At 37.9% G+C, this 9,567-nt stretch overlaps 1 pseudogene; it reads right to left on the reverse strand.

The window, feature by feature from the left end:
• Positions 1–211: 211 nt before the first annotated feature.
• LOC114226473 (large ribosomal subunit protein eL32 pseudogene) lies at positions 212–693 on the reverse strand (annotated as a pseudogene).
• Positions 694–9,567: the final 8,874 nt, after the last annotated feature.

The raw sequence follows: 9,567 nt of genomic DNA on the forward strand, positions 1-9,567 counted from the left end.
ATTAATTGAACATTAGACATCCTGGTATATTTCTCTAGTCTTATCTTAATGCTATTATTTTTCATTTCTGACTGTTTTTCTATGTTCTGGAAGATTTCCTCAAATATGTTTTCCAACTTTTCATTTAAATGTTTAATTTTTGCTGAATTTTAAATTTTCAAGATCTCTTATATTTTTCTTTTTTTCTTTTTTTTAGGTTTTATGGTTTTATTAACACAAATATGATGTGCACAACAAGCTGTCTATTCATTTTCTTTGCTGCACAGCCTGGCGTTGGGATTGGTGACTCTGATTGCCAGCTGGGCTGCTCTTTCCACAATAGCTTTGCGGTTCTTGGAGGAGACATTGTGAGCAATCTCTGCACAGTAAGATTTGTTGCACATCAGCAGCACTTCAAGCTCCTTAACGTTGTGGACTAGGAACTTCCGGAAGCCACTGGGCAACATGTGCTTTGTTTCCTTGTTGCTCCCGTAACCAATGTTGGGCATCAAGATCTGGCCCTTGAATCTTCTGCGCACCCTATTGTCAATGCCTCTGGGTTTCCGCCAGTTGCGCTTAATTTTGACATAGCGGTCTGACTGGTGCCAGATGAATTTCTTGGTCCTCTTTTTAACGATCTTGGGCTTCACCAGAGGTCTGAGGGCAGCCATGATGCCCAGTAACAGATGGCGGCCACCTCCACAGGCAGCGCCGAGAAAAAGCTTATATTTTTCTTTAAAGGCTTTTTTCTCCCTGTAAAATCTTTATTTTACCCAATTTGCTCATTTTTAACTATTTTTGTTTGTTTTGGTGTTTGTTTTTTGTATTAGAGATTTTGTTAAATGTGTAGTTAACTTGCCTGCCTCTTCTTATTTAAGTGTCTAACTGAAACTGGTTAGAAATTCTATGAGTGCATAGAACATATCATCTTCAGGCTTCACAAGCTGGCAGAAGTTTCATTGAGAATTATTTAATGTTAGTATCTTTAGATCTCTTCTTTTAAGCCAGTCACATTCCCCAGGAAAGTATCTTCCAGTTCCCAGCTAAAATTTCTAAGTTTGGTTGCTAGCTTTCTCTGATCCCAGTTGGAGGTCTCAAAATCCAGTTTGTAAATTTTTAATTATTATTTCTATTTTCCACCTTCAACTGCATCTGACACTTCTTAATGCAGAAATATTATATATTGTCCTTGAAGGAAAATAAACCTTTGGGTTTCTGCTGCTATGAGAGAAATTACCTGGCTACCTGAAGTGAGAAGGGATCTTAGGTTCAAACTCTTTCTTAGCTCCATTTTCATCTTTATTCCCATTTCTTGAGGTAAAGGTTTCATCAGTTCCTTAACCATTTGAATGTTCTCTACTGTGAACTGTGTTGCTTCCCATTCTCCTGCTTCTGTTGGCTTAATATTCAGTTTTACCAATCTGATAAGTTTGTTACCAACTTATCCACCCATAATTTTGTTCCTCAAGTGTGGCTTCTATCATTTTTTCTCATCATTTTCTTTGACTTGTAGGTTTTAACTGCATATGTATGTGTGTGTGTGTTTACTTTCCCACATCTCCTGTTATTTTTAGGTGGGATTGTAGTTGAATCAATGTATGCACCTAAATATGTTCACCCTATGATCTTTGACTAAAGACTTGATGTCTATTTTCTAAATATGACTATAAATTCTTCCCTGATTATTTGAGTTCAACAATTCCCAACTAGTCAAATTCTTTTCTGTTTAAGTAAGCCAAAACTTGTTTTTGTATTTGGCAAATAAGAATCTTGACTGATTCACAAATTCTTGCACTTTTACACCTATCAAAACTCACATCATTTTACAATAAGTACATTTTCAATTACTATCGTCAGGGTTTAAATTCATAGACTGCAATATCTAAAATTTTAGATGGCACTTAGTAAAGTGTGTGTGCATGTGTACATAATTACCTTTCTATTTACTAAGGTTTAACCATAAGAGTTTTCTAAATACAGTTTAAAGGAATATTCTCTTATTTCCTTTTTCTTTTCTTATCATTACACTATGGTTAAACAAATTAACAATAGAAAATCTTTGACATTGGTGATAAAGATTTTAAAAAGCCTTTAAACCAGCAACAATTATTTCCACAAAAACAATAAAATAGGCAACTACTCCATACTACTTACTTAATTTAATAATTAACATAATAAGACAAGAAAAACTACTAAGGACATGTTAAAATTATTTTTATATAATTATGTTAAATTTATAGCAAGGGTGTCTGAATAAATAGCAATTGTAGAACAGCTATCTTACGTGAGCTCAGGAATTATAACAATCAGTGGGTCAAGCTGTGACAGATGATTATTATATAGGAGAATATGAACTTTTAAAATCCACTGCTTTTATCCTCATGTCATTGAAATAATGTTACAAAGTCCCTATCAAACCCATACATATCAAGAGATTTTCTTAATAGTAATGATAGCTCTATCCCAGAAGACAATGAGATGTCTTTTAGTTTATTTTTCTTATTTTGAGAATGAATGATTTCAGCAATTGCAACTTCCTTAAAGAAGAAGATTAAGACATGATTGGGGATAGAAATGGGGAGAATTAATCTCTATAATGTCTATCAGTCCACTTCTCATACAACTACCCACAATAATGCAGACAGAACCTTAAGACAAATCCCCTATGCTGTGCAGAAGATTTTTATTTTGATAGTCCTAATAGTTTATTTTTGCTTTTATTTCCCTTGCATCAGGAGACTTCTCTAGAAGAGTACTGCTATGGCTGATGTCAGAGATATTACTGCCTGTGCTTTCTTCTAGGATTTTCATGGTTTCAGGTCTCACGTTTAGGTTCTTAACCCATTTTGAATTTATTTTTGTGTATGTTGTAAAGAAGTGGTCCAGCCTCATTCTTTTGCATGGAGCTGTCCAGTTTTCCCAGCACCAATTGTTGAAGAGACTGTCTTTTTTGACCTGTGGCATATTCTTGCCTCCTTTGCTGAAGATTACATGACGATATATTTATGCACTCATTTCTGTGCTTTCTGTTCTGTTCTATTGATCTACATGTCTATTTTTGTGCCAGTACCATACTGTTCTTTTATTTAAATTCAATTAGCCAAGGTATAGTACATCATTAGTTTTTGATATAATGTTCAGTGATTCATTAGTTGATTATATCACCATACAGTTTTGATTACTACAGCTTTGAAATATAACTTAAAATCTGGAATTATATTATCTCCAGTTTTGCTTTTTCTTTTCAAGAGCGCTTTGGTTATTTAAAGTCTTTTGTGATTCCATACAAATTTTAGAATTGTTTGTTCTGGTTCTGTAAAAAAATGTTGATGGTATTTTGAAAGGGATTGCATTAAATCTGTAGATGACTTTGGGTTGTATGGATACTTTAACAATGTCTGTTCTTCCAATCCGTGAGTAAGGAATATCTTTTCATTTGTCTGTGTCATATTCAATTTCTTTCATCAAAGTTTTCAGGATGCAGGCCTTTCATCTCCTTGTTTGAGTTTATTCCTTGATATTTTATTATCTTTGGTGCAATTATAAGTGGGATTATTTTTTAATAATATTATTTTTGTTGCTTCATTTTTGGTGTGTAGAAATGCAACATTGAAATGGTACATTGATTTTGTATCCTGTGACTTTACTGAATTCATTTATCAGTTCTACTAGTTTTTTGGTGGAATCTTTAGGGTATTATTCAACTATAAAAAAGAATGAAATCTTGCCATTTGCACCAACCTGGACTGAGCTAGTAATTGTAATGCTAAGCAGAGTAAGTCAATCAGAGAGGGAAAAATAGCATATGATTTAACTTTTATGTAGAATTTAAGAAACAATACAAAAGAGCAAAGTGAAGAGGGGGAAATCAAGAAACAAACTCTTAATTAAAAAAACAAACTGAGGGCGCCTGGGTGGCTCAGTTGGTTAAGCATCTACCTTCAGCCCAGGTCATGACCCTGGAGTCCCGGGATCGAGTCCCGCATCGGGCTCCCTGCTCAGCAGGGAGTCTGCTTCTCCCTTGGACCCTCCCCCCTCTCAAGCTCTCTCTATCTCATTCTCTCTCTCAAATAAATAAATAAAATCTTAAAAAAAAGAACAAACTGATGGTTACCAAAGGGGAGGTGTATGGAACTGCTGAATCATTATATTGTACACCTGAAACTAATATGACATTGTATGTTAACTGGAATCAAAATAATAACTTAAAAAAATAAAAATAACAGAAACAAACACAACTGTGTGGATGTTAATCAAAAAATTAAAAATAAGACTATCATATGATCCAGCAATTGCACTTCTGGACATAGATCCAAAGGAAATGAAATCACTCTTTCAAAGAGATATCTGCATCCCATACTCATTACAGTATCATTTACAGTAGTCAAGACATGGAAATAACCTAAGTGTCTATCATAAATTAATGGATAAAAAATTAAATTGGTGGATAAAGAATATATATATATGGTTGATATCATATAAAATAATAAAATCCTGGTTTTGCAACATGGATGAACCTCGTTGGCAATATGCTACATGAAATAAGTCAGAGAAAGAGAAAAATTATTTGATTTTACTTATATGTGGGATTTAAAAAAGGAATTCAAAGATATAGTAGATTGGTGGTTGCCATGGGAAAGGGACAAAGACCAAAGGGTACAAACTTGCAACTATAAGATGAATAAATTCTGGGGATGTAATGTATGGCATAGTGACTATTGTTACCATCTTATGAAAGTCAACTATAAATATTTTCCCTAAATAGAGAAAACAAATGTTAGATTAGGTTTGTATTAGTCAAGTTGGAAGTTCATATTCTCCCTCTATCCTGGAGAAACTGGAGATAGTCTAGAGACAGGAAAGATGTATTACAAAAGCATGGTGTGGACATAGATGTGACAACCATGTCTCTCTTTCCCCACTATAAACAGCCAAATTAAAGCAGACAAGAGCTGAGGGAAAGGAGAACTTTAATTTTGAATGAAGTCAGAGGTTTTTATTATTATACTTGGAAGGGCATGTTAATTATTAAATGAGACTATTCTTGTGACTGAAAGTGAACAAGGCTTTTTATCTTCTGAGAATGAGCAGATAAGCTGTGGAGTCTGCTCAATATTTCTTCCAATATTGTGGAAAGAACTATCCTGACACAATAGGCTCAAATGGGCAGAGGGACAAAAGATTTGGGTTGTTTGCAGATTGCACTTATGAGGGTCCTACTCGTCCAATATGACAAATTTTGTGAATTGTGGATATCACAAAACACAAAGATAACAGCAAAAATGTAAACTTAACAAATATATACTATATGTTTTTTAAAGATTTTAGCATAACTTTTAATACTCCTTCTATGAAGAGATTGAGTCTGTATCCTCTCCTTAAATCTAGGAGGAAGATCTGTAACTACTGTGATCAATGGAATATGTTGTAAGTGATGCTGTAACAGTATCTAGTCCCAGTCCTTAAGAAACTAGCAGATTCCACTTATTGTCTCTTGGATTGCTTGGCTGTGGAACCATCAGCTATCCTGTGTACTAGTTTCTTAGATTTGCCATAACAAAGTACCACAAACTGGGTGGCTTAAAAGAAACATAAATTTATTCTTTCACAGTTGTGGAGGCTACAAGTCCCCAGTTGAGGTGTTGACAGAGCCGTGATCTCTCTGAAGTTTCTAAGGTAGACTAAGTTTCATTACTTTTTCTTAGTTTCTGGTGTTGGAAATCTTTGATATTTCTTGGCTTGTAGATGTCTTATTCTAATCTCTGCCTCCTTCATCACGGAGTTCTCCCTGTATGTCTTTTTCCATCACACTTTTCTTCTTATAAGGGCACCAGTCATATTAGAATAAAGTCTATCCTATTTCAGTATGACCTCAACTAATTAATCTGCAATAAACCTATTTTCAAACAAAGTCACATACTCTGGTCCCTGGGATTAGGACTTCAATATAACTTTTGGGGGACACAATTCAACTCATAACACCACAACCTTTAAGAACTTAATCTATATTAAGAAGATAATAAGAATTCTGGAGAAAATCACAATTAAAATTAAAATTTGTGGAACTCAGGGGAAGATGGTGGAATGGGAGGTTCCAAACCATGACTAGTCCCATGTATGCAAGTACATAATATTCAATTAGCATAAATAACCCAGAAAACAACCCAAACACTGCAGAACAATCTTCACAACTAAAAGTGGAGAAAAGGCCACATCAAAGAAGGTAGGAAGGGCAGAGATGTGGTTTTGGAGCAAAGCAGACTTTGGCCGTCGGTGGTCAGGTGGAAGCTAGGGGTATGAAGAAGGATGAAAACAGACTATCACACCAGAGGTTGCACAAGGAGATGAATCCCCATAAGGTTTGGGTTTGAAGGTGAGAGGGGCTGAGTTTTGTGCATTCTTAAAACCAGTGGGAATCAAATCAAATCAAATCGAATTAAAGCCTGGAATTTAAAAAAAAAATCAGTGGGCTTGGCTCTGGGAGAAGGTGGAGCACACTAGGCCACTGAGTCTGAACGCTCAAACAAAAAGTAGGATAAACAGCCCATGGAGATAAAGCATAGAAGCAGCAGTTTGAAAATCGTCTTGGGCTTATTGGAGGGAGAGTTATTTACTTGAGCATGTCCTAGAGATGCAAAAATTGTAGGGAGACCCATCCAGGAACAAAAGAAATGGCAGGTGACATTTTACTCCCTCACATCACAAGGTCAAATATGAAACCAGCTTGGCATTGATACTCACTAACTACCTAACTTGCTCACACCAAGCCCCACCCATCTTGCTACTGTGGAATTTCCCTTCCAGTCATACTTGCCTCAGTCCCAGCACTCCAGGCCTCCATTCACAGAAGAACAGCTCAAATCCTGCCAATGCCATGTCTCCAACCCACACATTTTACAGGACCTCAGTTTGGGCAGGATCAGTGGCAGGTCTCATTTCGCAAACAAACCAGTGAGCACCTTCTTAAAACACTCTCCAAACAGGGCAAGACTAAACACTGCTCACAACAGGCAGAGAGAGCCTCTGCAGATGACCTGACTAAAGGGGAAAAAAAAAAAAAACCGCCAGAGAACAAGACATAGGCAAAACACATAGGGGAAATTTCATGAAGCACCAGGCACAGGGGAAGAGGGGACAGCACACTGCAGGGTACTACAGGAACTTTTCTTCATAATGCCATTACCTTCAAAAGCAGGAGATGTAGCTGACTTTCCTAACACATAGAAAAAGACACAGAGACTTAGACAAAATGAGGAAACAGAGCAATAAATCCCCCCCAAAAGAGAGGACAAAACCACTGAAAGAGTACTAAGTCAAACAATTAATATGCCTGGTAGAGAATTAAAAGTAATGATTATAAAGATATTCACTGGACTTGAGAAAAAACTTGAGGACCTTTAACAAAGAGATAAAAAGAACCAATCAGAGATGAAAAATACAATAAATGAAATTAAAAATACTCTTGAAAGAATAAATAGTAGGCTAAAGAAAACAGAGGTAGGAATTAATGACGTGGAATACAGAGTAACGGAAAGCAATCAATCTGAGAAAGTGAGAGAAAAATAATTATGTAAATTGAGAATACACTTAGGGAACTCTAACTCTCTCAAGTGTAATAACATTTCCATTATAGGGATCCCAGAGGAAGAAGAAAGAAAATGGGGGCATAAAATTTATTTGAGAAAAAATTGAAAATTATTTAAAATACAGTGAAAACTATAATCTGGAGAAGGAAACAGATATCCAGATCCAAGAGGCACAGAATACCCCCCAAAAAATCAACTCAAGGAGGTCTACACTAAGACCCATAGTAATTAAAATGGTAAAAAGGCCCCCATGCAGCCCTGCCACATGTGGACATGCCACAAGGCCACCGCTGGCCCTTCACCTTCTCTTCTGGGCACCACACCTGTCCCCACCCGCCCACCTCTGAGACTCTGTGCCCTGCCACCTCAGGTCCCCCAGAGGAGTGAGGCAAGAGTGGGGTGCTAGGAGGCTGGGGCTCATGTGTTCCCCCATCCCCTCCCCTGCGCAGTGAAGGCATGCTGCCGTGGGGTCCAGGATGAGCTTCTGCAGAGGAGCAAGATCTGGAAGGCTTGGACCAGCTCTGAAAGCCCCAGGACCTAAAGAAAAGTTAACACTCACCAAGATGACACAGCTACCAGAACCTGTGCATTTGAAAACAACAAGGAGGAGAAGCAAGATGGCAGAGGAGTAGGAGATGTAAATTTCATCTGGTCCCAGGAATTCAGCTAGATAGGTATCAAACCATTCTGAACACCTACAAACTAAACAGGAGATAAAAGAAAAGAATAACAGCAACTCTCTGAACAGAAAAGTGACCACTTTCTGGAAGGTAGGATGTGCGGAGAAGTGAATCTGAGGTGATATATGGAAAGACAGCCACAGGGGGAGGGAGCCTCCATTAGCCAGCTACTGGCAAGTAACAGAGCAGCAGAGCACAAAATTGGAACTTTCAGAAGTCCGCTCTGCTGAGGGCCATTGCTGCAGTGGCTAAGCAGGGGGTGGAACCCTCACTGGGACAGTGTGGTCTTAGGATCCTGGGGGTCACAGAAAGACGAGGGGTGCCTGAGTGTGGCAGAGCCCCCAGGTATCAGAGCGGGGAAGCCAGCTGCAAAGATGGAGCTGAGAAGTGGACTCTCAGCTCGGGGTTGCCATAAATTATGATCTATGGCACAGTCAGGCCACTACTCTTCCAGCAGGGACCCAACAAGAGGCAGATCCAGGGAGACTCCCCTTCTTCCCCTGGGAGGAACTGCACGGGAGTGCACGGCAGGAATCTGCTGGGTTTGGAGACTCCAAATGGGGTCATGTGCCAGAGATAGAAACGCTCAGTCACAGGCCAGGTGAGCACAGAGAGCAGCCATTGACCAGGGAGACAGGAATGATTGACTGCTTTTCTCTGGGGGCTTACTGAGGAGTGGGGCCTGAGTTCTCGGCTCCTCTGGAGAGGAGATTGGGAGGCCGCCATTTTCATGCTCGTCCTCCAAATCTCTATAGAAAGCTTTCAGGGAACAAAAGTTACAGAGAGCAAACCCGAGCAGATGAACTACTCTGGCCCTTGACAAGGGTGGTGCAATTCTGCCTCAGGCAAAGATATTTGAGAATTAGTGCAACAGGCCCCTCCCCCAGAAGATCAGCAAGAACAGCCAGCCAAGACCAAGTTTACCAGTCAATGAGAACTGCAGAACTCCAGCACTAGGGGAAAACAGCACATAGAATTCATGGCTTTTTCCCTCCATGATTCTTTAGTCTGTCAAAGTTAATTTTTTAAATTTTCTTTATTTTTTTCATTTTCTATTTTTTTGAAATTTTGTTTTTCCCTATTTCAACCAACATCTTATCAATTCCTTTTTTAAAAAATCTTTTTTAATTTTCATTTTTAGAGTCATATTCTATACCTTCATTGTACTTAACCTTATTTTTGGTATATATATAAATTTTTATCTCTTTAAAATTTTGGGATACAGTTTCTTCTAACAGAACAAAATATACCCTAAATTTCTAGTGTATGGCTTTGTTCTATTCTTATGCCTGATCACATTCTCTCCCCTAAACTTTTTTTTT

Source organism: Eumetopias jubatus, unplaced genomic scaffold (assembly GCF_037043125.1).
Source record: "Eumetopias jubatus isolate StellerSeaLion01/CBP00866 unplaced genomic scaffold, mEumJub1_p1.0 scaffold_11, whole genome shotgun sequence".
NCBI classification, from domain to species: domain Eukaryota; kingdom Metazoa; phylum Chordata; class Mammalia; order Carnivora; family Otariidae; genus Eumetopias; species Eumetopias jubatus.